This window comes from Biomphalaria glabrata, chromosome 14 (assembly GCF_947242115.1).
Source record: "Biomphalaria glabrata chromosome 14, xgBioGlab47.1, whole genome shotgun sequence".
Taxonomy (NCBI): Eukaryota; Metazoa; Mollusca; class Gastropoda; family Planorbidae; genus Biomphalaria; species Biomphalaria glabrata.
In genome coordinates this window covers 11,875,149-11,902,291 of record NC_074724.1, presented here as the reverse complement: position 1 = coordinate 11,902,291, position 27,143 = coordinate 11,875,149, and the positions used below count along the sequence as shown (strand labels likewise).

Genomic DNA, 27,143 nt, shown 5'->3' with positions numbered 1-27,143 from the left:
TTATGATTAAAAGACATACTTACATGCTATATGGTTAAAAATACCTACTGTCCCCTTTATATTATATTTATCATCATTTTAATAATAAAACGAATTATATTACAAACAATGACATCGGATTAATATTGATATTATACATTTTACCTATGTAGAATTATTTTTGTTTCTGTTGGACGACTTCACTTAAGACTTGAAAACCAGTTTCTGCCATGCTTCTTTTATTCGTGCCATCCTAAGGGTCTCGGAGTCTGCATTTTGTTTACTTTGTTTTCTTTCTTCTGGTTTTGTATTACGAACATGCTAGCGAATAGATTTTTATGTTGACAATAGTCATAAACTATTTAGAGAGCTGGACAGGACACACCCTGTGAATACCAAATACCAATGTTGCAAGACAGGTACCTGATTGAAATCAGCAAGGAAAGAGGTAAGTGGGCAGATCCAAGCAAACTTGGAAGAGGTCAGTCATTAGTGAAGCTGAGGATACTGGAATGACATGGGAGCTGTTAGGCGCTTCCGAGGTCTCTAATACAGATAAATCAAAAGGGAGGTAACGCTCAAAGAAATCCAATAACACCGGCTGAAACAAAGGCTAAACAAATCAACATAAGTTAGTCGACGCTGATACTGAACAAGAAGTTTAATAGCGATGAAGGGAACCGTCGAATGTCAGATTTCTACGTTCAAAACAAGCTTCCTATCTCTATGGCGTTTTACAGAAGTCTGTTTACATCAGCTGATATTTCTCTCTGCCTAAAACCTAGTCTTGTTTTCACTAGTCACGTCATTGTCTCTAAGTCAAAACTTCCCCCTAGTTCCGAAACAAATAATTAATTCCTAATCGTGCCATAGCAGATTAAGAAAAATGCTTGGAACCGAGCTCAATGGAGAGGTGTGGTTGCGGCTTATGCCTCTCTGGGAGTGCACTGGATCATGTCAGGTAGTCATTTATGAAGCTCTACCTACTTTCTAATGTCATTTCTTCATTAAAAATGTTGAGACGATGTCTCTGTACAGTAATCATACACTGTTACAAAACATTCATTTCCATAACCTCTTTTTGTTAAAACCTTTTTTCTAATTAAGACGAATCTATTATAGGTTAAATATTTTGGTATAATACATGTATATCCTTAAAATATATAGTTATGGGTATTAAGTAATAGTTTACTTACTAAGCACATAGTTCAAACCTATCCATGAGATAAGCAGAATTTTCATGATCAGTTTGGTTTCAGGCACATAATTGAAACTCATTTTTATAATTAAGTATTTAAGAATAAGAGTACTCAAAATACAACTTTAAAAAAAAAGGATGTTAATAACTATACAAGGTCTAGATTCATCATCTACAGATATGTGTATTTTAACCTACAGAAATGCAATCATAAATTAAACTATGCACAATTTAAATCTAGTTGCCTTTTAATACTACATGTTTTTTCCCCCTATTGGAAACTAAAGAAGGGGCGCGAATTCAACGTATTTGTACCAATCACAAATTTCATTTGCTTTTTTTTTTTTTTTTTGAGTTAAATAAATTTGACGACGAAGAAACAAAAATGCATTAATGTGGAATAGATAGCGGTTCGATTGCACGTTTTACAAAATCAAAATTTAAGCAAATGTATAAAACAGGGAAAACTAAATTGCTGGTTTTTCCCAAGCACAGGCAAAAAAAAAACCCGCTCTCATTAAGTGCTTGTCGTAAAGATCTATTAAATACGGCTGCAGTTAACGCTAAAACAAATGACAGGGAAAAGAAAAAGAAACCCTAGTGAGTTTTATGAGAACAGAAAGTCTAAGGTTAAAGGAAAAACTTAATCACAGATTTCGTTTCGCTCTAATAAGTTTTTGACGTTATTTCAGACTAAGTATCTGTTTATATGAGTCATAGTAGACGAACCTGCTCTACAAGCGTACAGAACGTTTTAGAATGGGATGTAAGTGACACACACGTACAACCACCGCCGTATAGAAGTCAGAAGTACACTTAGACTTAGACTTAGGTCCTCCCGCGTCGTTCGGCGCATTGGGCGGCAAGCTGTCTTCATAATGATCTGTCACTGGCAATGTCTGAAGCCTCCTCCCATCTGGTGTCCACTGTTCTGAGGTCCTCCATGAAGGTGTGTCGCCAGGTAGTACGAGGACGTCCCTGTTTGCGCTTTCCTCGTTTTGGCTTCCATGTTATCGCAACTCTTGGTGTGCGTAATTCATTTTGACGTAGAACATGTGAATGTGTGTGCATCTGTTTAATGGCTAGGTGATAAGGCTGTGACGAACAGGCCGAAGATTGTATTAATAAGTTGATAAATTCATATGAAATGAAGAAAGAAACATCTTTTGTATTTTCTCGAAACTTCTTTAATAACACGTCTCCAACTTTCTTATACAAATAACTTCTCAATTCAAATCTTGGAGACATACAAAAAACTTCACTTATAAAACTTCAACTCTTGTAACTTCAACAAATATCACTTCAACTTCAACTAATAAAACTCTAATTAATGGAACCGCTAATATTACAAAACTTATAACTCTATCAAACCATTACTAAACGAGGACTAAGCGAGGACCATCGCTCTACAAGAACCACTACTATGCGAGGACCCACTACTCTATCAAACCATTCTAAGCGAGGACCCCGAATAACTCGCTTTTCCCTAATTTATATTTTCTTAATCGTACATTCCAGATTCATGAAAACTTTTCAAATAATTATTTTCGTGACTTTGACCTTCTAGAAGCTGAAGTATGCTATTTGTTTCCCCTCAACCTATTTCTTTGATTGGATATCTAAAATTAACTTGTTTGCGCTGGACAGCACTGGTTTGACCTCGGGCTTCCAGAAACTGGTCGAAATAGGTCACAGACTCGACTCGTGACAAAGGCAACTTTCTTTTTCTTTCCCTTGACTACGGCAGCTCCGTTTCGTTTTCTCTCGGCGAGGATCGTACCAGCACGTACAGTCTGTCTTCATGCACTCCGGTCCTGGGCTATATCCTCCTACATGCTTCTGTTGATGCCTGTGGTTCTCATGTCTCGCTCGCTAACATCTCTATAGGTTAGTCTTAGACGGCCCTTGGGTTTTCCACAAGCTCAGCATAACAGATATCTTTAGGGATTCTACTATATGACGTTCGGGTGACATGGTGGCGACAGAGGGGTCTTCTCTGAGTCAAAATAGCATAGATGCTGTGCATATCTGGCCAATTTAAAAACGTCCTTTATTAGAGACATGTTCCCTCAAAGTGATGCACATTATGTCAGGAAATTTCGCGCTATTTTGTCCGTGCTAGTTTGTCGCGTCACCACTGTGGAATTATAGTCCGTTTTCCAGGGATTTAAAAGCGCTGGTTAGTTCGAGAGAAAAGAAGTTGCAAAATAGTGTTGTTTTACCCCGCTCTTGATGGAAAATGGACTAGAGGCGGAAGTGTCAAACTATACAGTGCTCCGCATTTTTTCATGAAAACCTGACACTATCTTCCGTAGCTTGTTTGGACAGCTGATTTTGTCTAATACGACAAACGAGACAAGAAAATAAGCAAAATTAAAAAAAAAATACCTAGCAAAAGAAAAGTTTTTATAATGGAAAGAATCGTTACAGCCATACCTAATGTGAGATTTATTTCCATTGTTTCATGTTTCGCTAGGGACTATTTATCATTTTGTCAAGTTTCAGCTTGATCCGAAAATAAGAATAATAAGGTGTACAAAATTTGTACCTGTCAGACATGTGAAAAATAATCAACTACTTACCCTTATTGAATGGGCAGCAACTCTACCCATCGCTAACACAAGCGCAAAGAATTACGTACTTCTAGGGCCACAGGCAACAACACTCAAGCCGACACTTCCTTGTACTCTCTAGTCCGCCGCTGAATAGATGATTGTTAGCATTGACTTGACAATTCTGTAGACATCTGGTCAACTTTTTGTATGGTTTAAGAACATTTAATTCCTAGCAAATCTCAAATATTGTTATAATTTTTTCCATGATTAATGTTTGTTTAAATGAACATCTATATCCGACTCAAGCATTTTAGTAAATACTTCTAATACTATGTTAAGATTATTTTAAAAATGTGTGTCTAGTTAATAGATCATAATTATTTTGTACTTTCTTTTATTTCAATACATTTTGTATCCAAATATAAATAGACACTGTGCTCTTTACATTTTCTCTAAAGAAAACTGGAAAGTTTCCCTGTGATGGTCAGGCTTTTATCCAACTATCCAACCATCTATCTCCATGTAGGTTGTGTGTGTTTTTCTACTGCCACGAACCCCTCATTTATTTTGGCCCTTGTTATATTTTTGATTGATGAATATGTTTTTTTTAAATTATTATTTAACTTTAAAACAATTACTGTTTAACTTAATGAAGAAAAACTAAAAGAGGAAACAAATATTTACCTTGTTATATAGCCGGGTCACATTCTTCCATTCTGTGGGACAAAAGTCGGTCAATTGTGTTCCTACGTCGTGATAAGGAGCATGCTTTTAAAACTGATCGTATTTGAAAATCTCGGATTCTACTTTTCGGTGACATTCGCTAGTAATTATTACACTACTTTCTAAAATTCATTTGGATATTTCCTATAACAATCATCTATATTGAATATTTTTGATAGTTGTACAAAATCTAGATTTATATTAACACCACGCAAATAAAAATAGTTAGCAAATAAAACAAATTCCGAAGAATTTTTAAATGTATAAAGTCCGTTAATTACGGTAACATTGCGAAGTATATCTATAAACAATGTCAACATAATTCAAAGTTTAATGGTATTTTAAAGACCATATTTATTGTACTTTATATGTACTTTTTGATTGTGTGTGGCGGGGGGTGAAGTAAAATTAACATAGAAGCTTAAATAGTTTGAATCAGGTATAGTAGACATAAACCAATGTTCGTACTGTTACGTATTTCTGAATCTTCTGGCTAGATGTATTAGTTGGCACACAAATAAAAACACTGCAAAGAACTTGACGACTCAACTTTCAGTTTCATATAACTTTAATGACTATTAACCCTAACAATTCGTCAATGTAACATGTAGCGTAGAAGACTGTACAATATCTGTTAGTTTACAGTTAGTTATACTTCGTTGCAATTCATCTCTTTACTTCGTTGCAATTCATCTCTTGTCAACTTGCATCGAGCCGTATTCCACAGAACCGACCAACGACACACTTCCCAGTGTCGCTCCAGGTCTCCTAAAGCTGAACCAAGTCGCACTCAAGTCTACCGAATCAGAGCCGCACACGTCTTACATCGACTGTATCGACTGTAACGGCTCAAGTCCACTGTAGTTCGCTGTATAGACTTTAACGACAGTAGTCCACTCCAGTTAACTCTAACCCTAGTTAACTTGCATCGAGTCGTACACATTTCTCTTCCACAGAGCCGCGCACGTCTTACATCGACTGTATCGACTGTAACGGCTCACTCACGACTCCATACAACTGACTTTCACATTAACTCTCTGGCTTATATAGAGTCCCTAATCGCTTGTCCAAAGTTGCACAAACACGGCTAGTATCCTCTGGAATAACACGTGAGGAAACGTCACATCCTGTCTTTGTTTATACATGTAGAATATCGGCTGCAGTGTCATCAAGTCGGGGTCACACGTAGTGACCTCTATCTGTCACTGTTCATTTGTAACTGTCCCCCTACTTAGATCTGTTTGTCCCCTGGAACAACACGTGAGGACACGTCACATCCTGTCTCTGTTTATACATGTACATTCAAGGGAACACCCGCTGCTGTGTTATCTCGTCGGGGTCACAAGTTAACCTCTTCCTGTCACTGGTCATTTGTAACAGTATGTAGGTTGTTGCATTGTTAGAAAAACTAGCCCCAAACTCTATGTCCACTATATAATTGCAACTTTTGTGCATGTGTTTTCATAATTTTTTCATAAATATTTTAATAAACATATTGTGTACTAATCAGAACTGCAGAATTGATATTGGGCTATCGCTTTCTATTTCTTTTCTTTTCTTTCTCTGACTATTTTTAAACAAGAGAACAAGGGGAGATTAGCCTACTATGAATGATGTTTATTATAAAAGTCTCTATTTTTTGTTTACATTCGACTAAAGTGATAAAACAATATTTAAAAGAGGCTCTAAAAAATTCTATATTTTTAATTATATCTTGTATGTATTTTTGGAAAAATGTATCATACTAATTTTTTGACATTTATGTAATGTACCATTACAGCTGTAATCTATATATCAACATATATTAGTATTTCCCAAACTAATTATAGTTCAGACTCCCAAAAATTCCACATAATGTCGAGTACTTTTCGCTGCGACCCTGAGAGCAACTTTTTCGACTTAATGTTTAAAAATGCTGAACAAGCATGTATCAACTAATCAACTAATCATACTAAATGGGTATTTTAAATAAAATCAGCATATGTAATGACGTACAACACGTACCCCCTTTAGGGTTTTCCTGTACCACTGGGGGTACGCGTACCTCACTTTGGGAAACACTGACATATAGGGACAGTGTCTATGTGAAGATATATATTTCATATATCATAAGTATATACAATCATACACTGGAGAAGACATGTATTGTATACAAACATATTGGCGCATTAGGAGATGTAGATGAAGCAGTAAACAGTTCACAACATATTTATAATACATTAAACTAATGCTGTGTCAAAAAGAAAATACAAACAAACAGAAGATAAAAATCTTATTAGAAGTTTAAATAACACTGCAGGTCTTATTTAGAAATCTTGTAGACCAACTCAAAAATCCATTGCGGTAACTTCCGGAGGTAATTTAATCGTAAATGTTTTTGTTTCTCAAGATAAGTCATCTTAAAACATTTTTATGTACGAATTCATAGTTTAGATTTTTTTTTCTTCTCATTTCTATGGGATCACATGTTAAAGGTAAAAAAGAGAAAAATACAATTTTAATGTCACCGAATAAAGTTTTAGGCGGAAGTAGAGTATCACATCCTTCCTCGTACTTTAATTTGTTGTAATAGTTATTAAATATTTAATTTTACAAACCTGTAGAGTCATCTGTTGTTATTCTGGCTGACTTGAGATCATCTACATTCGTTATTCCTTTGATCTCTGTGTATTATTGAAATAACAAGATTACGAACGGGGCTGAAATGATCCTCCCATTGACAAGGATAAGACATATTCGAACCATATGTCTTCACGGGTAAAAATAATATAGCAACAATCAGAGATATTGACGACATTTATTTACGGACTGGGCCCTTATAGACCCGAATCGGCTCTTAAAGGGAATGTTATCGTAATCTCGATATAACTTCTTTGGTAAAAAATTGAGGAAAAAAATGTTTTTAAACTAAATTAATATAAAATACAGGATATAGTCAAGCCTTGATTTCCATTGCTAAAAGTAATATCAATACGAAAATCATAAGACCTAGTCCTAGACTTTGATACCATACCCACTGTGTATTGAAACTCGAGTACAAAAAAAAGTTGTGTGATATTACATAGATCGTTCATTTTTAACCTATATAAACGAAACTCGATAATTTAAGTTCTAGACCTTCTGACAAGAAAAAAGTAAATGTAAATTATTCAGAAGAGCAATTTTTACAAAATCATTTGGCATAATTTCTTTAATGACTTAGGAAACAACCAACTATCGATAATAAGATATCTGGACCTTCTGGCAATAAAACTGGAACGAAAAAAGATCGAATTCTAAGTAATATTTAGAGTTAATTTATTTTTCCGTTAAAAAAACAACAACAAAGTTTGATAATATATAATTATTAATAAAATTTCCATTCTTCTAGCATGAAAATTAAAGATAATATAAAGCAGAATTACGATTTCAAACAATCATTTGGCGTCAATTTCTTTTATCACTTAAACGCAAACAAAAACAATCTATTTTCGACAATGCGACCTTTTAGCAAAAAATAAATGTATATAATTCAGAAGATCACTTCCAAGAATCAAGAAGCATTAATTTGTTTTTAACTTGAAAATAGAACTTGACTTTTTTTTAAAACGTAAAATTGATTGACTGACTACTTAAACTTTATATGCATTTGTGAATATTGTGTCCTGTTTAGATCTAGCAAATCATTCAAAATCATGGTATTTTAGACCTTTCAAAGTTCTGATGCAACGGCTACTTTTTTCTTTTCTAAAAGCAAAAATTTATTTTTTTAAAAATCAACTATGCAAGCAGTTTTTTCATAAAAATACACCATTTTTACAACTATTCAATATTAATAGTGACAATCACGGGAGGCTATCTAGGAAGGGAGAACAAAGCATACCATATTTTTAACACATTTATGGAAATGGTTTTACATTTTTGCCAAAATATAATTGTATTAACAAGCTAATTACGTTCTGTGAATCTAACTACTACATTTACAAAAAAAAATTTACTTTTTTGTAAACAGAAAAAAATTATTTAATATGCATATAAGTAGAACATAATTCAAAACAATAATTAATAAGTAGTTTTCATATTATCGCGTGTACAGCAGCGGCTCTTCTCGTACACAAAATACCTTACTAAAGTTTTTTGGGTTTTTTTTACGGATTTTTTTTTAAGGCTTTGAATAAGAGATTGACCCGTTACAAAACAATTAGATAGATTAGATAATCATTATATGACATTAGTTAGGCCAGGTTCACGTATTAGTTCACATTCACTTTCACTATCCCTTGGTCTGCTGGACCGTTGGGGCACCACATAAGATCGATCAACCTTCTTTTTTTCCATTCTTCTCTGTCATTTGCCTTTGATAGCATATCATTCTAATATTCTATCTGAAAGTATTGAAACCTGCCTTTTACCTACCTGTGTAGACCACTTCGGGGGCCGATTTTTAGTTTGTGTTTCCACACGAACTGTCTTTGTAACCTTGCTTTCTACAAATTTGGAAAATAAATGAATAAAATATACAAATCAAATCTTACCTTCTTTTAATTTTAAGTTTAAAATCAATGTCGCTGTTCGTTTTAAATTGTCTCGTATTCTTAACACATAAAATTTGATGTCATCTCTGGTTATATTTCTTATTGTCAAGGTAATATTATGTGTGTTATTTTCATTTACAATTTCAATGGAGTACTTGAAGGAGCTGGTATTGGTCATGGAAGTCTTGGAAAAACCTATATTTTCTTTGTGAATTAAACTATCTGATATTATACACATAGTAAATTGAAGACTTTCTCCAATGCTTGTCCATAAAGTTAACTCTTGATTTGTTGAAGAACATGGTAGTAAAATGCCAACTGTTGAAGATAAAGGTGTCCTTTGATTAATATTTTTTTTTACCTTTTTTAAAATTATCTTTTTCTTGAAACTCAAATGTATAAAAATAATAATATAATAATATTCTTAATCTATGATAGCTGGATTTTTAATAATCGTTCGTAATTATAACCATAAATAAAACACGTTTTTACAAAGCTTATATTAACTTACTTGGTCTGTCTAGTACAATTACTCTTACATTCATCTTTTTTTGGATCAAGTTGAAATGTTGTACGATTATTCATTTCTTATAACAAAATATGAATAAATCAACAAATTTACAAGTTAATTAATTAATTAATTATTGATATTCTTAACTTAGTCATTAAGGAAATTAAATCTTACAATATTGGTATTTATTGCATTTATTATTCCCAGTACATTACTATATTGAAGAATTTTTGCTTGTTTACTCTTTACTATATACAGTAAAATATGTGTTTTACCTTAAACTTTGTAAATTTACAATTGAACTGTAGTAACAGAAAGCTGTTACCTGTGTCTAGCTGGTAGCTTTAGTAGATTCATTGATATTGTTACGAATCTCACTATCCAGGCTCTCTGCAAACTGCACCTTACACCACCAACTTAAAGAACTTGACAACTCAGGGCTCCAAAGTAACGTAACACTTTAATAGTTGAATAAATAACAGCCAATACTGTACCATTGGCAACACGTACACTGTACAAATATCTCTCCGTATCAACTCTTGCACTGGCCTGTCCGTCTCGTTCCAGGCTTGCACTGGTTTCAACAGTTCAGGACTGATTTCACACACTAGGCTCGTTGTGTCGGACTCGATCGCAGACCAAGATCAAGACGCCGTTCGTCTCAACTGTACTTGATAGTGCTCCGCACTGAACCGTCGTAATGCTCCGTACAGAACCACACCGCTGAACTGTGCTATAGTCGACCGTGTTTTGAACTCTTGTCGTGAACCTCCTTTCTGAACCGTCTTGACTGCGACACCTCCACTCTTATATAGGGTCCCTACTGGCCTTCTCGAACCGGACAGAACGCCGCTCGACGTTTCTAGTGGTCAGATGACTACAACTCTCGTGACGCTCCTGAGCTCTGTTCACGACGTCGATCCTTCCCAGACCGCCGTCGATCCTTCCCGAACCGCCGTGTTGACACTCGTCTCGGCTGACCGTCGTAACTCGTCACGGTTGACCGCTCGTCTAGCGCTGGCCTGGGGCGATTTGCGTCGGCTGACTACACACACACCACTACCCCAAGTTTATAACAATATAAATTGTCAATGGCATTTTACGTCTATTGAGAAAAAGTTTCACTTTGTCAGGGGGAGGTATGGCGAGAATGAATGTTACTTTGATATTTTGGTATGATTGTTATATCCCCTTGTTATGAATTCGAAGTATGCACGTGTTGTGAACTGAATGAGTTAGACTTCGTTGAATGTGCGAGAGAGTGTGTTAAGTTAGTGAGGTCTTGCTCCCGGTCCAGGAAGGTTGGACGTTTACTTCCTGGGCTGGTGTTTTGCGTATTAAATAGTTATTGAAGTTGATTTCATTATGTGCTTATTGAATATTAAAGTATTATTCGTATACAATGGATATCTATAGTTGGAGTTTCAGTGTATCTAGTAGTAATTGTTCTTTTGTGAGTAACTAAGCAAGTATTAAGTAAATGTAATTGAGTATTGAAGAACCCCCTAGCGAGCCAAGACAAAGTCAAGAAACACAAGAACAAGAGCCAAGCATATAAATTGAAACCTTGACACACTTTGCAACTTATAGTGTGACTAAAGAGGCTAATCCTTGATACTCAGCTGTGGTCACAAGTTGGGCATCTGTATTCAACCGGGCGCCATTGTTCTTTCACCCATCTTTCTGTCTCTGTGATGAATTGCATCTACAAACCGAGACCCTTCCTTTATGCTCGCTCTCCATGTGGATCTATCCAGTGGCACCTTTCCCCAGTAGTTAGTGTCGATTTAGAAGAGATTTATGTCGCCTTTGCATTGTAACCCAATGAAATTCGGATAACATCTAGAGTAATGATTGAAGCCAACTCTAGCAATACAAACAAACTAACATATTTTAAAGTCCGTTTCTAAGACTTACGTTTGTCTGTGGCAATGAATGAAAAGACCATCTCCGTAGATCCAGCCAATAATGTAAACGTTTCAGGTTTCCCTATATACTGTGTATAGTTTTGTATGGAAACTTTGATCAGATATTCACTGGCCTTTTTGTTTGTTATCATTTCAATTGTGTATGGCTTTATTACATTAGTAGGTAAAGACAGAGGTAGCCCTGATTTGATTAATCTATAAAGTACTGTTATGGTCTCATTGGCACTGTTGTTCCATATTGATTCTGCGGTCAGCTTTTGATGTGGATGATCTGAAACAATATTTGTAGACAAATAAAAAAAAAGGTCAGTATGAAAATGTTTTACACATTATTTTGTGCTCCAAAAAAATCATAGACTCTTTAGACTTTGTAGCCATGGAGTAATTTTATAACTGTTTGTAATTCCCTCCTGCAAATTTAACATTATTAAAAACATTTTATTTTTATTTTAAATACGGTTATCTATGTTATTCACGAACGATAATCTTCGATATGAAATAACAAATTAAAATACGCTAATATAAAAGCTTCATTCTCTTTTGTTATCTGCTCTTTGTTTGCAGTCTCATTTTCATTATTCTGTATTTAACAAAAAAAAAGTGCATTAATATTTAATTAATAATTAATTAATTATTAATTAAAAAGAAAAAGAAGAAAAACGATTTGAAGAAATTGGGTAGCGATATAATGGAACTCTATGTAGAAACGTGAGAAACTGAAAATCGGGAGCTCTGGGAATATTGAAACAACAAATGGACTAAATAAAATAAACAGTATCATAGACATAAGCGGAAAATTTAAAAATTGGAAATTTTACTATGCTGAAAATTACAAAAAAAAAAAAAAAAACAATTATAATATATATATGAAAAATCTTCGCCTATCAATATTTTCATTTTTTTTCATCTAATAAAAAAAAAAAAAAATCTTTTAATTTGCTTCCATGTATAATAAAATATGCAATGGGAAACACATTAACATATTAATAAATTTGTGTTTTTTTTTTGTTTTTTTTTACACTTTAAAACAAGAAAATATCAACTTAGTTTTGTCACGTACTTTTGTTTATTTTGACTGTATTTAGATCTACATGACTAAAAAACAGAAACAAAAAAAAAGGACATGTGTAAAATTAAACATTAAAAGCTTGAGCCAAATAGATGTTTGTTGTTTGTTTTATTAAACATAAAACTTCGGGCTTATAAAAACGTACTTGGTCGAAACAGTGAATACATATTTCTTTGGGGGGAGGGGGGGGGATTAACATCTTCCGTTTCCATCGTGAAATTGACTGAGTTATTCTAGGCACATAGTAAGTAATAACAGATTTGTCCATCCCGATTTGAAGAATTAGTGATGAGTCAGTCAGGACATTGTTTTCACACTATCTAACACAAAATTTCATTCAATACAATAATAATAGATTGGTCACAATAAAAATGTATAGTTTCCATTAAAAATATTTTATACCTAGTTATACTCTGCGGGAGGTTTGGACTAGGAAGTAAATTATCTTCAACTCTGAAGGAACATCCGAAACATGTAAAGCTAACAAACAAACAAGCCTATAGGATACTGTTTATTGATTACAAATATTTGTATTTAAATTCGTAGTTTGTTATAGAATTTAGATAATACACGATGCGCTCGAGGGTGATTGCATATGTGGGCGTGTGTTTCATAGATTTTTTGTAAGAAGGATCAAGAATCATTGTTAGTTTCAAGAAAGGTTTTATAAAGAAAACTATAAAAGAAATACCGAGACTGGAACACATAGTCAGTTCATAGAAAGTTCATTGGTTATATTTAATAATTTGATATCGTAAGTCAAGCTTCCTTTTTACAGTTTACATATTTGCTGTTCAAATTGAAAAGTATTTCATCTTTGGATTTCTATTCATTCTTATTTATAATCAGTTCGTTTTACAACAATATTGTATTACTTTAGTGCTATACTAGAAAGCCTGAGCGGGTTAATGAGAGTTAATAACAGTTTACAAAGAGAGTTTTGTTTTATTGTGTGAAGTCAGAAGTGGACCAGATTGGATGGATAAAAATTATTAAAGCCATCTTATTGTTTATTTTTATTGGTATAATTATACTTAGAAAAAAAAAGAACAACAGATTCAATAATAAAACTTCTGGACCTTTCAGTAAGAAAAATAGGCATACGTGAGATGAATGGTTGCAAAATACATTTGACATTGTTTGACATTGTTTTCAATTAAAAATTGAAATTGATAACTAATTATCGATAATGAGACTTCTAAACCGTTTGGCGCAAAAAATAATTCTGTAATAAATCTCATAAGAACATTTAAAAACAATCGTTTGTCGTTACTTAAAATCAAACTGAACAACCATTTTCCTATAACGAGACTTCAGAAGAACAATGTCAAAAAATGTCATTTGGCGATAATTTGGTTTTTATTTACTTCAAAACAAATCAAAAAATGTTTTATCGATAAATTTTTTGAAAAAAAAAACATGTCATTTTCAAAACATAAAAAGTAGCCGTTGCATTTAAGATTTGTAGTACAAACGAAATGATGAAATATCAAATAACAATTGTAGTTTGTCTATATCTGACATACGGACTGATGGACAGATTACACAGAACTAATTACGTCATTGAGGGAGCCAAAAATATTGCCTAGTTGTGTGGTATGTGCTCTGGACTGTCGTTCAATGGTCAATGTCACGATCATCAATGGTGTTGATGTCACACTCTAAGATGGTGCTACTGTCACGATCAGACTTGAACTATATTACACCATCAATGATCGTGATTGCCGAGGATCTTGAAATGATCTTTCGATAAGATGATCGTATAGAAGTAGACAGATCTATGTTGATGATACGATCATACAGAATGTTGCCAATTGATAAGAGGATCATTTAGGTCTAGGAGTTACAACTTGACAAATATGATCTAAGTACGATCTAAATTCAATGAAGAAACTTCTCTTCGTTCAAAAACAATTACTTTAATTAATAACTTGAAAACACTATACACAAATAGTTACAATAGTTAAAATGTACTTGAATAACTTATCTATTCAATAATATATCTGAGTCTTGATACGAATAAAATATATATTCTTAACTACATACAAGTTAGATCTTATCCCTACAAATATTTACAACCGACTGAGGCTATTTTGCATCTTCCCCGGTTTTCAGCTCGTAATCACGTGATCAACAACTTACTCCTCCCAGACCAACCAATCATTGCAGTCTAATGTTTCCCTGCTATTTCGAGCTAAGTCGGCGAACAACTCAAAACTGTTACCATATATGGTCATAGTGTACGTGACAGTCAAAATGGGCCCATTTTCAAAAACTTCCGCAGCCATCCCAGCTGAAATGCGGAAGGTTCGGGCTAGGAATTAAATTTCAAATTATGTAAATCTGAAGGAATATTGGAAATGTGTGAAACAAGGAAAAAAAACAACACTGAAGCTTCAAAATTTGTAATAATAGGAGGCAATATCTTCGATTCTGAAGATAAAGGAAGAGTGAAGTGTTTCACGAGACTACAAAAACCCAGTTGCGACATACATATTTTTCCGCATCCAGCGCAGACAATTATAAACAGGATACGTATTTAGTCTGTACTATTCATTTGAAGATCTTAAAATATTTTTTTCTATACTTTGCATTCTGTCAAATATCTTACCTTTTAAACTAAGAATAAATGTTTCATTCACTGGAGTTTTCACATTTGATGTGACACTTAAAGTGTAGTTACCAAAGTCTTGCTCTTGTAGAATGTCCTTAGCAAGTTCCACAGACCAAAGTACTTTGGATAACTTTCTAGTTTCTACTGTCCAATTTGTGTCTTCAATGTGATCCGTAGATTCAGTTACAATCACTGAAGTTATGTCTGGATAAGCCAAAACGTTAAAACGAATAGAAACTGTATCATAGACATTGGCTTCTATTATTGTGTCTTTAAAGGGGCAGATAATTGCAGGTTCTAGAAAAAAAAAAGTCGAAAAGAATTTAGTTAAAAATTATTTCGCGTGATTAGATGACCAGTTAAATTCTACTTCATTCATATAAGGTACAATACATTTAATTAAATAGATTTAACAAGAGACCTAATTTCTAAACACAATTAAAAATAGCTACGCTATTTAAAAAAAAAAAATTGTCTCCTTCTTTAAAGGTGCATATACTGGGTGAATACTCCATACCTAATATTATATTCATCACACACAATATTAATAAGCTTCATTCAATACGTTTTTATATGTATGAATGTATTTTAACATATTAACAAATGATATGCATTTATATGTTACTGGAACTATGATTATATTATAGCCCTGTTTTCTTCCAAAGATAGCTGTTGTATTTCTTGCTGTTATCTAAAACATTTTTGGATGTCAATTTGCAAGCAAAGCTTTTAAAAAGATATTTGAGAATGTACTTTTGCGATTTGCCCTTGACACTATTTTAAGAGCAAGTTCTGTAGGTGTATATTTGTATTGAATTAACTAAATACAAGTGAATTAACTTGTAGTTAGTAGTCCTATTCTTCATATTCATTATTTTATGACAAATATAGAAGATACTGAAAATAGGTGAACGTTTTGTTTTTTTATTACCTGCGTAAAATAAAGTAGTAAATACCTCTTTGAAACTATGCAATCTATAAGGCAGATAATTTAAAGGTCATTTGCTTCTAATGCTGACTGACGAAAATGGTGTCGTGCGACCAGTGCAAAGACTAACCACGTTTACTTTCTTCCACTAATGTCAGGCACCCGTTAGGGTTAGCTGGACTCGAAAATCTCGAAACTCAAAATCCTAGTCTTCACTTAGATTTGAACCCGAAGCCCATAGATTTGGAAGCCAATCGCTTTATCACTCTTCCGCCACGTGAATAGTAGCTGCGTAATGATTTTAAAAGTATCTAACTATCTACGAGTATCTACCTGACGTATATGATTTTGGTCATGATAAATTATGATAATGCATTAACATTTCTTAATTCTAGAATCTCAACAAACTGTCAGGCTAACAAAAAGGTTCGTTTGATAGGATATTCAAACATATTTAATAATTTCACTAGATCGTAAATATAATTATAGTTTCTTAATCATAACATTTAATACATAAGAAATCAAATTCATTTCACACTTTTTTTACTCTAGATCATCCTTCAAATAAAATGAAGAAAAATTTAACTTACCATTCTCCTTCTCTATGTCCAGAAATGTTGATGATGTTTCATTTTGAAAATCAAATATTCTGCATTCATAAGCTTCCGAAAACGACGTTAAATAGTCAATATAATGTCTTAGCCCTAAAGTTCTTTTATAATTTTTGGGGTTATAATTTATTTCTGCGAGTTTTACTCCTTCACATCGATCAATGATCTGTACTTTTTTAGGAAAATAAGAACTTGAACAAACTAATATTGCTTCTTGTTCATTTGCATCACTTTTTCTGGATATATAAAATTGAAATGGTACTTCATCTGCAAATAGATTTTTTAAAGCTGTAAATTTATGGTAAGTAATAGAATAATAAAATAACCATTCTTTGAGATATTTTGCATTAAAAGTAATTTCTTTTAAAAATTACAATAAAATGTAAAATTAAAAAAAAAACAAGGAAAAAAATATCAATAATTAATATTTATATTAATATAATAATAATAATAATACCTAATATCAATAAATAATAATATAATTAATATTTGTATTCTTAAGATACTCATTTTTCTTTCGTCATGTCAAATTCATATTTTTTCTGTATTCTGGTGTAGGACCAACTTTCACTACTTCGGTATTGTGATATACGATGTTTGCCTTGACCCTCTCACCTTTGTACACTATCCAGTACCATGACTTCTGTTCCACTGGACCTCTCGTCGCCGCAAAATAAAACAAAAAAGACTTAACCTAATCATAGTGTTACAAATAGACAGTGAAAAGACGTCAAATTGTGACCCTGGCGAGATGACACAGCAGCGAGTGTTCTCTGGAATCTACATGTATAAACAAAGACAGGATGTGACGTTTCCTTACGTGTTGTTCCAGGGGACGAACAGATCTAAGAAGGGGGCAGTTACTAATGAACAGTGACAGTTAGAGGTCAGTACGTGTGACCCCGGCAAGATGGCACTGCAGCGGGTGTTCTCTGGAATCTACATGTATAAACAAAGACAGGATGTGACGTTCCCTCACATGTTGTTTCAGAAGATACTAGCAGTGTTTTCGCAATATTCGAGAAGCTATTAGGGATTCTATATAAACCTGAGAGTTAATATGAAAAGTCAGTCGTAGGTAGAGTCGTAGGTAGAGTCGTCGGTAGAGTCGTCGGTAGAGTCGTAGGTAGAGTCATCGGTAGAGTTTAGAGTCGTCGGTAGAGTCGTCGTTACTGTTGTCAACTGTGCGAGACAGTAGAAGAGAGATGTGTACGACTCGATGGAAGTTAACTAGGGTAGAGTTAACTGGAGTGGACTACTGTCGTTAAAGTCTATACAACGAACTACAGTGGACTTGAGCCGTTACACTCGGTACAGTCGATGTAAGACGTGTACGGCTTTTATTCGGTAGACTTGAGTACGACTTGGTTCAGCTTTGGGAGACCTGGAGCGACACTGGGAAGTGTGTCGGTGGTTTGTTCTGTGGAATACGGCTCGATGCAAATTGAGAAGAGATGAATTGCAACGAAGTATAGCTAACTGTTAACTGACAGATATTATACAGTCTTCTACGCTACATGTTGCAGTGACGAATTGTGAGAGTTAATAGTCAATAAAGTTATATGAAGCTGAAAGTTGAGTTGTCAAGTTCTTTGCAGTGTTTTTATTTGTGTGCCTACTAGTACATTTAGCCAGAAGATTCAGAAATACGTAACAATATGTTAATTATTTTATTTGAAACGTGATGCAGGAATACCTGGATTATTTTTTAGAGGTTTACTGAGTTAGGGTTCTTTAAATTTAAGTTTAGCTCAACCCCTCGGCTCGTACTCCATGTATAGTAATATAAAAATAACAAAAATATACACAAATAGCAATTTTATTACGTGTATTAATATTTTAAAAATCCTGACATATTTACCTGTATACAGTTTGAAATTTTTTTCAAAACATTTGATTTGAGTTCGTTTATCTATCAGAGACAACAACCACTCAGTTAAATCCGACTCGGTGATATTAAATATGTAAATATGTAAAACATGAATGTCTCTAGTCTCTATTTTCCAATGGAATGTCACTTTCTCATTATGGACACGAAACTCCGTTTTATTATGTTTTATTACGACTTCAATATTGTTTATTGGATTTTGGAAATCAGTAAAACAAAATGTCACTTCTACACTTTTGTCTCCATCTTGGACCCTATATATGTCATTGAAATCATTTCGACATGTCTGAAGACCTGAAAAATATAAAATTAACATATAACATTTTAGTTTACAATGATATTTCTGTTTTAGAAAAATTAAATAAAATTAAAATTATTTATTTAAAATTTTTAATAATTCTAAAATGAAATAAATTTTGCAATACATTATACATTTCCCTGAACAACTATTTCCATTCTGTTGGAAATTTTATATTTTGGGTTTAGTCTCTGTAATATATGCCTGACATGTTCCAAAAGTATTTCATTATCAATGGGTTTTAACTTTTCGTACAAAAATTTCTCAAAAATGTTATTGACAGAAATGACTGATGCAGTCTTGGAAAAGAAAAATAACTTTCCTTTCTAATAGGCCTTAAACAAATGCATTCTCAGCACGAACTGTGACAAAAATCGCCGCTTCAGAATGGGCCTGTTTAGTCACAACACATTTTATCTCAATTCAAGGAAAGAAAATCATCACTAGTATTCATCTGAACGTATCCTTTTCTTTCAAGACAGAAGCAGACAAATACAGACACACACATACACATATACCTCTGGCCACTGGCGGATCCAGGGGGGGGGGGGCGGTAGGGGCGATCGCCCCCCCCACTCGGGGGGGGGGGCGGACGAACTTTAGTATAGGATTCACACAATTTGTATACGAATTTATTACTTATGTTAAAAATATATACTAATTATTTATATTTCAACCTATTTTTAGATTATTTCGCCCCCCCCCTCTAGTATGTTGGCCGATTTGGTGGGGTCGGGAGGGGGCGATGGTATCAATCCCGCCCCCCCCTACACTATCGAGTGGGGGGGGGCGGTCCAATTTATTGGTAGAAATCACAGCCTGCTAACAAATCAATTAAATATCTATATCCTTGTAACTTGTTATTGATATTTTAACCGATCGTTATATTATGTCGTTCCCTGTTTGCCGATTGGTGTGGGGGGGGGGGACGAATACCTCTTCTGCCCTTCCCACCTAAACCCTTTGAGTGGGGGGGGGCGGTCCGTTTTTATGGAGAAATCATAGTTTGTGAACAAAATTAGTTGAATTAATATATAAATTTTATATTATGTCGCTCCCTTTCTGGTATTTTGGCCGATTCGGTGGGGTGAGGGGGAGGGCGATTACATGTACTGCCCTCCCCACTCTAGCCCTCTGAGTGCTGGGGGGGGGCGGACAATTTTTGTGGAGAATCATAGTTTGTGAATAAAATTAGTTGAATATCTATATAATATAAACTACGTATTGATATGTGACCCATTGTAAATATGTCGTACCACACTCTAATCTCAAATTGTATCATTAGTAAATTTAAATGAAAAAGGGTTGTACCAGGTGGGAGGGGCGATACATGCAATCGCATTTCCCCCATCGGACAAATCAATATTTTTTCTTTTTGTATTATAGTTAAGAAATTACAAAATTAAAAAAATCTGTCACTTATATAATTTATATATATTATAAATTAAATTCTTATATCGAGTCGCCCCATACCTATTCTTTAATGCCAATGCAATCTTTAGCAGAAATTAGTAAAGGTGCGAGGATTAATCGTTTTCACTCTACCGCCATTCCCATTTCCAGACAGAGTTTTTGTAATTTCACATGAAGTTATCATAAGTATTTTAAGAAAGACTTTGCATTGGAAAAGTTAGAATTCAAACGAAATTTTTCAGTATAAGAGTCATGATTGAGATGAGTTCTAAACTCAAAAAATGTTTTCATAGTCACCTTTTCCCAACCTTTACTCAATCTGATATTTTTCTAGCTAAATAAATTTGGGACTATAACTCACAATTTATACAAGAGTTTACTTGAATACTATTTATCGAATAAGTTTTTTTTCGGCGGCGATCCTCAAAGCAAAAATCTAAATACGTGGGGTATCCTATCTTTTCAAGGAACAAATCGGTTTTATTTGCAATGTATTATGGGCCTATAAATTCAAATTAGAATATTTTTCAAGTACAACATTATTCGAAAGGTCGTTTTTTAATAGTATGAATGATGAGCTTCAGGTCAGGACAATGCGTTTCTGCAGTGAAGAATGCAAGAAAACGCTTTTGGCGTCGGGGCTTCGCCCCGAACTTCATTTATGGGTAATGAGTTGTAGATGTCAGGAGAATGCGTTTCTGCAATGAAGAATGCAAGAAAACGCTTTTGGCGTCGGGGCTTCGCCCCGTACTCCATTGATGAAGAATGAGCTGTACTTGTCAGGGGAATGCGTTTCTGCAGTGAAAAAAGCAAGAAAACGCTTTTGGCGTCGGGGCTTCGCCCCGAACTACATTGTGAAGAATGAGCTGTACTTGTTAGGAGAATGCGTATCAGCAGTCAAAAAAGCAAGAAAACGCTTATTGCTTCGGGGCTTCGCCCAGAACTCCATTGATGAATAATGAGCTGTACTTGTCAGGAGAATGCGTTTCTGCAGTGAAAAATACAAGAAAACGCTTTTGGCGACGGGGCTTCGCCCCGAAATACATTGTGAAGAATGAGCTGTACTTGTCAGGATAATGCGTATCTGCAGTCAAAAAAGCAAGAAAACGCTTATGGGGTCGGGGCTTCGCCCCCCCCCCCCCGCTCCAAAGTTCTGGATCCGCTAGTGCCTCTGGCCCATAAATTCTAATAGCTTTTCTATGAGTTGCTTCCTTTCCTTTTAAAAAACCTCTTTCCATAAATTACCACCATTGCATCGATTTTTTTCCAGCTGTTCTTGTACACATTGTTAATGGTTATGTATACTGCTTAATTTGACATCTAAATTTTGAATCCTTTAACTGGATGACTTATATTAGAGATGTCCTTAGCAGTGCGCGGATACCTGGGCAAACGTCGTATGCGGGGCCCATAACCGTAAGTTTAGACTATATATATATACCCATTATACCGTACCACTTCACGCTAACGGAATCGTCCGCCTCTAACGCTGTAAGCCTTACTTTTTGTTACAAAACATTCTATGTATGTAAGTACTGTACTATAGGTCCTTTAGCTACATAAACTGTTATGTCCAGAAAACGCTTTGTAAAAGACATCTGCTCTTTGTGTCTAGCATCAAGCGTGCAGTCAAATATGACGGGAAAATATGACATCAGGTCTATAAGCTCGCATTGAATCCTAAATCTGAGGTACTAGTCGTGTTATTGCATTAGTTGCATGGTTGGGTCGAATTGGTCAAGCATCTCAACCCTAAAAACTTAACCGTTGTTTCTATGATCTTCCACGAAATGCGCTGGTTTTTTTTTTTTTTTTTGGCAAGGTACTAAAAGATTGCTAGAATTCTCTCTAAAATACAGCTTCTCTATTTTAATTTCTTCTAGCATCAATTTATCCATTGCGCTACCATTGGACATTCACCAAGCTTAATCCAACCAGGCTGACACATATGAATGGCAACATATCTGTGCGGTATGCGCGCTGGAGTGTTGTTCGGTCGTCTCAATGGTCCCTAATTCATAACCTGCCAATTGGTCTCCAGTAGCTCTCGTGCCGAACAATTTAATAGGGAAAAAAAATACTGTCTTTAGTCTTTCGTATAAGAACAAAGAAACCTAAGTGGTCTATTGACTTTCGCAGATCCGAATTTTAAATAAAAACAAGGTTGCAAAGAGAGTGTCACCACTTCAAAGTCGGCTTCATGTGGTTGATACCCTATAATAATATTATGAGTATTATTCATAGCTCATGAATCTAGAAGGCAAACACATTTAAACACGTTTAACTTTGAGTTAACCAGTGACTTGATGGCAGTCAGTTAGTTATAGTCAGTAAGGAGCAGTCAGTTAGATACAGGCAGTAAGAACAGTCAGTCAGTTAAAGAGAGTCAGTAAAGTGAGTTATTTTTGGGTCCTCAGAGAGGAAGGACATATGTTTTGGGAATTCTATGACATGGAGTAAAGTGTTAAGCACTGGCGGATCCAGGGGGGGGGGCGGTATGGGCGGACGAATTATGGTATAGAATTCACACAATTTGTATGCGAATTTATTACTTATGTTAATAATATATACTAATTATTTATATTTCAACCTTTTTTTAGATTATTTCGCCCCCCCTTTCTAGTATTTTGGCCGATTTGGTAGGGTCGGGAGGGGGCGATGGCATCAATCCGCCCCCCCCCCACACCATAAACTTTCAAGTGGGGGGGGGCGGTCCTATTTATTTGTAGAAATCACAGCTTGCTAACAGAATCAATTAAATATCTATATGATTAAAACTTGTTATTGGTATTTTAACCGGTCTTTATATAATTTCGTTCACCTGTTGGCCGATTGGAAAGGGAAGAGAAAATACCTCCACCGCCCTTCCCATCTAAACCCTTTGAGTGCGGGGAAGGGGTCCTACTTTTATGGACTTTTATAGTATGTGAACAAAATTAGTCGAATATCTATATAATATAAACAGGTGGAAGTGCGATACATGCAATCCCCTTCCCCCCATCGGACAAATCAATACTTTTTCTTTTTGTATTATAGTAAGAAATTACAAAATTAAAAAAATCTGTCACTAATATAATTTATATATGCTATAAAGTAAATTCTTTTATTGAGTCGCCCAACCCCTATTCTTTAATGCAAAATGCAATCAATAGCAGAAATTATAAAAAGGAGCGAGAATTAATAGTTTTCATTTTACCGCCCTTGCCCTTTCCAGGCAGAGTTTGTGTAATTTGACATGAATTTATCGTAACTATTTTAAGAAAGACTTTGCTTTGGAAAAATTATAATTCAAACGAATTTTTTCAATATAACAGTCACGGTTGAGATGAGTTCAAAAGCCAGATAATCTTTTCCTAGTCGACTTTTTCCAACCTTTACTCTATGTCATATTTTTCTAGTTAAATAAATTTAGGACTATAACTCACAATGTATTCTAGAACTTTATTGAATATTATTAATCGATTTTTTTTTTCGGCGGCGATCCTCAAAACCTTAATCTAAATATGTGGGGTATTTAATCTTTTCAAAGAACAAATCAGTTTAATTTGCAATGTATTAAGGGACTATAAATTCATATTTTTCTTATTATACAAAAGGCACTTTATAATAGAATGAATAATGAGCTGTAGGGCACGAGAATGCGTTATTGCAGTGAAGAATGCCAGATAACGCTTTTAGCGTCGAGGCTTCGCCCCGAACCTCACTGATGAATAATAAGCTGTAGATGTCAGGAGAATGCGTTTCTGCAGTGAGAAATGCAAGAAAACGCTTTCAATAAGTAATGAGCTGTAGATGTCAGGAGAAGGCGTTTCAGCCGTGAAAAAAGCAAGAAAACGCTTTTGGCGTCGGGGCTTCGCCCCGAACCCCACTGATAAATAATGAGCTGTAGATGTCGGAAGAATGCGTTTCTGCAGTGAAAAATGCAAGAAAATGCAAGAAAACGCTTTTGGCGTCGGGGCTTCTCCCCGAACACCACTAATAAGTAATGAGCTGTAGATGTCAGGTGCATGCGTTTCAGCCGTGAAAAATGCAAGAAAACGCTTTTGGCATCGGGGCGAAGCCCCGAACCCCAATGATAAATAATGAGCTGTAGATGTCAGAAAAATGCGTTTCTGCAGAGAAAAATGCAAGAAACGCTTTTGGGCGTCGGGGCTTCGCCCCGAACCCCACTGAAAAAGCTTACAGCGCGCTCCCAGACCCCCAAGCTTGCAAGAGAAAGACTGTTTTTTTTTTCTGTTTTTTTTTGCCGAAGATTTTATTCTCATATATCGAATATATATATATATATATATGCTGTACGCACGTTTATGGATAGGGTTAGGGTTTACTGGGCGTTAGGGTTAGGGTTTGGAAAAAAATCGCCCCCCGCACTCCAAAGTTCTGGATCCGCCAGTGGTGTTAAGGAGTATCATTATGAAATGTTTTTGATGTTGAATTTCACAAATATTTCAGCAGACCAAGGGATAGGTGAAAGTGAATGTGAAGTTAGATGTGAACCTGGCCTAATTGATATATTTTAATGAATATCTAATTGATCTAATTGTTTTGTAAAGGTTCAATCACTTATTCAAATCCTAAAGAAAAATACATTTCGTAAAAAAAATCCTTTAGTTAAGTGTTCTTTAGGTATGATGCAGCACTGCAGTTCACTCGATAATATAAAAAAGCTACTTATTAATTGTTGTTTTTAAATTATGTCCAACTTATATGCCTACTATACTATATTGTTTGTTTAAAAAAAATTAATCCATGTTTTGTTAGGCACAATATAACACTGTTGTTTTTACCAGACAAACAGAAAGAAAACTTTGTAAAGATTTTAGATATGGAAGTATATACTAGCTGTTTTATTCGTTACTAGTCGACCGGCGGCGTAGCATATGCCGCTATTTTGCAGGGCAGCCTTAGGCCACTGCAAACCTATGCGACCGCAGTGGGCCCCGTAATTTCATAAGACTCACACTTTCATAGGACCCGCGCTAATTCAAGGTGTATAAATTATTAAATTAAACCATTTTATAACTTAAAACAGATTTCCTGCGCCCTCCTGTCGATTTAACAGGTGCTCCTGGAAATCTCCCAAAATATACGAAAAAGTCCTTGAAATACTGGTATAGGGAAATATATAGACAAAATTGTCATTTTGGGGTGTCATTCAATATGGAAAACGCCAATCGTACGCGCAATAAATAAGAACGGCATTATGCATTAGCCGTAATTGTGTAATCTGAAGAATTACTTGTGGTCAACAATTCTCAAAGATAGATTGAAACATAAATAATAAATATTAATAATAATAATCTTTATTGTCCGTATTGAAATTTGTCTTCCAATTTGTGCATTACACCAAACACAAAACATTATAACTATAAGAAACCAAAGTGTACATTCACACCAGACTCACTCATAATTTACATGTGACAAAGTTTATACCAGATTGTTCTTATTTAATGATTTAATTGCCAGGGGAACAAAAGAGTGTTTGTGTCTGTTTGTCTTTGCTGTCGGTGTCTTGTATCTCTTTTGTGATGGTAAAATCACAAACTCCTGACACAAAGGGTGATTCGAGGATCTTGTTAGCTTTTTTATAGATGTTTGTCTCAAAAAACTGTCCAAATGGGGTTTGTTTTTTGCCAATGATTTTACCAGCAGCATTTAGGATTCTTGCTATTGAGCGTGATCTATGTAGTAAATAGAATTATTATGATATACTGTATGACTTTGCTACACGCAAGGCTCGTATAGTAATTCTGTACGTAGTAAAGAATGAATAAAATGCATAGACGAATTTATTTTTTAATACAAACTCTTAAATTTCACTTATTGTCCGCTTCCCTACCCAAAATTGGCCAAGCGAAATCCGTTTCGCATAGGGCCCTTGAAGTCTGGCCCTGCTATTTAGTGAATATACAGAGTAGATTACTTGTTCTCATTCCATGACTTCTTGGTCACAATGGTTAAGTCGAGCCATGCTATTTAGTGTTTGTAAAATGTTTGTTTGTAAAATGTTTTACTTTTTTTCGGATGTTCCTTCAGAGTTGAAGATAGTTTACTTCCTAGTCCAAACCTCCCGCAGGACGAAGGGGGATGGGAGTGGGCAGTGCTTTAACCCAGGACTATCGATAAATTCAAACAGCAGTCCAGCGCGCAAACCGCACGACCAGGCAGCCATCCGTTGTGACGGGTAAATACTACTTGTTCTCCAGCCTCTTGTTTTTTCGTAGGATAACTCTTTCCCCTCAGAAATAAAAGAGTGATCTTCCCTTTACGTCTTCTTCTCGTCAAAACTCTTGAGCCATGAAGAGAATTATATATATAGATTTTGATGTATGTATTTTATTAAACTGCATGGGGATTCTAGTGGACATTGCTAACTAATAATATTTCTTTGGTTGCGATAAACACATTGTTTAGTATGCCATTTTTCTATAAATAATGAAAAGATGACCCGAAAAAAGGTAAAGTTTTAAAACATATAATAGACGAGAAATCCATTACTTACTTAATACTCCGTTAAAACATATCCATGAAACCACAATAGCTTTGAAGATAACATTTATTTCAGACACACAAGTAAAATACATGTTACAACTATTAGAAACTATACATTTTATTTTTCACTTCATATGAAAAAAAACAATGATTTTAATGTTCCTGTGTTGTTTTTTTCCTTTAAAAAAATGTTGATAGGTTTCGTGTTATTCTATAGCATGACTTCAAGTTTATGGGTTGCAAGAGTTTGCCAAGTGACATAGACACTGTGGGATTTACATTTCCTTTTTTTTTTTTTAGGTCATATTAAATAAAAACAATGATCTTTGTATTGTGAGTAAGGAATGAAGGTTAGATAACCAAGAAAGTGTGTCGACAAGTGCATCGATTCAAATGTGATTGTTCTAACTGGGGTTAATTCA

General features: G+C 34.6%; 1 protein-coding gene across 2 annotated transcripts in view; it reads right to left on the bottom strand.

Moving 5' to 3' along the window:
• LOC106071944 (uncharacterized) overlaps positions 1–27,143 on the bottom strand; it is a 50,328-nt gene extending 23,185 nt beyond the window's left edge. The window contains exons 1-7 of one of the 2 annotated variants that reach the window (XR_008774590.1): positions 26,732–27,143; positions 18,492–18,812; positions 16,610–16,897; positions 15,089–15,388; positions 11,398–11,679; positions 8,970–9,287; positions 145–7,118 (exon numbers count right to left, since the gene is read on the bottom strand). The gene's annotated coding sequence lies outside the window, so the exon portion shown is untranslated. Of the gene's footprint in view, positions 1–144; positions 7,119–8,969; positions 9,288–11,397; positions 11,680–15,088; positions 15,389–16,609; positions 16,898–18,491; positions 18,813–26,731 lie in introns of those variants that run through there. The other variant, XM_056009500.1, reaches the window with a different exon arrangement.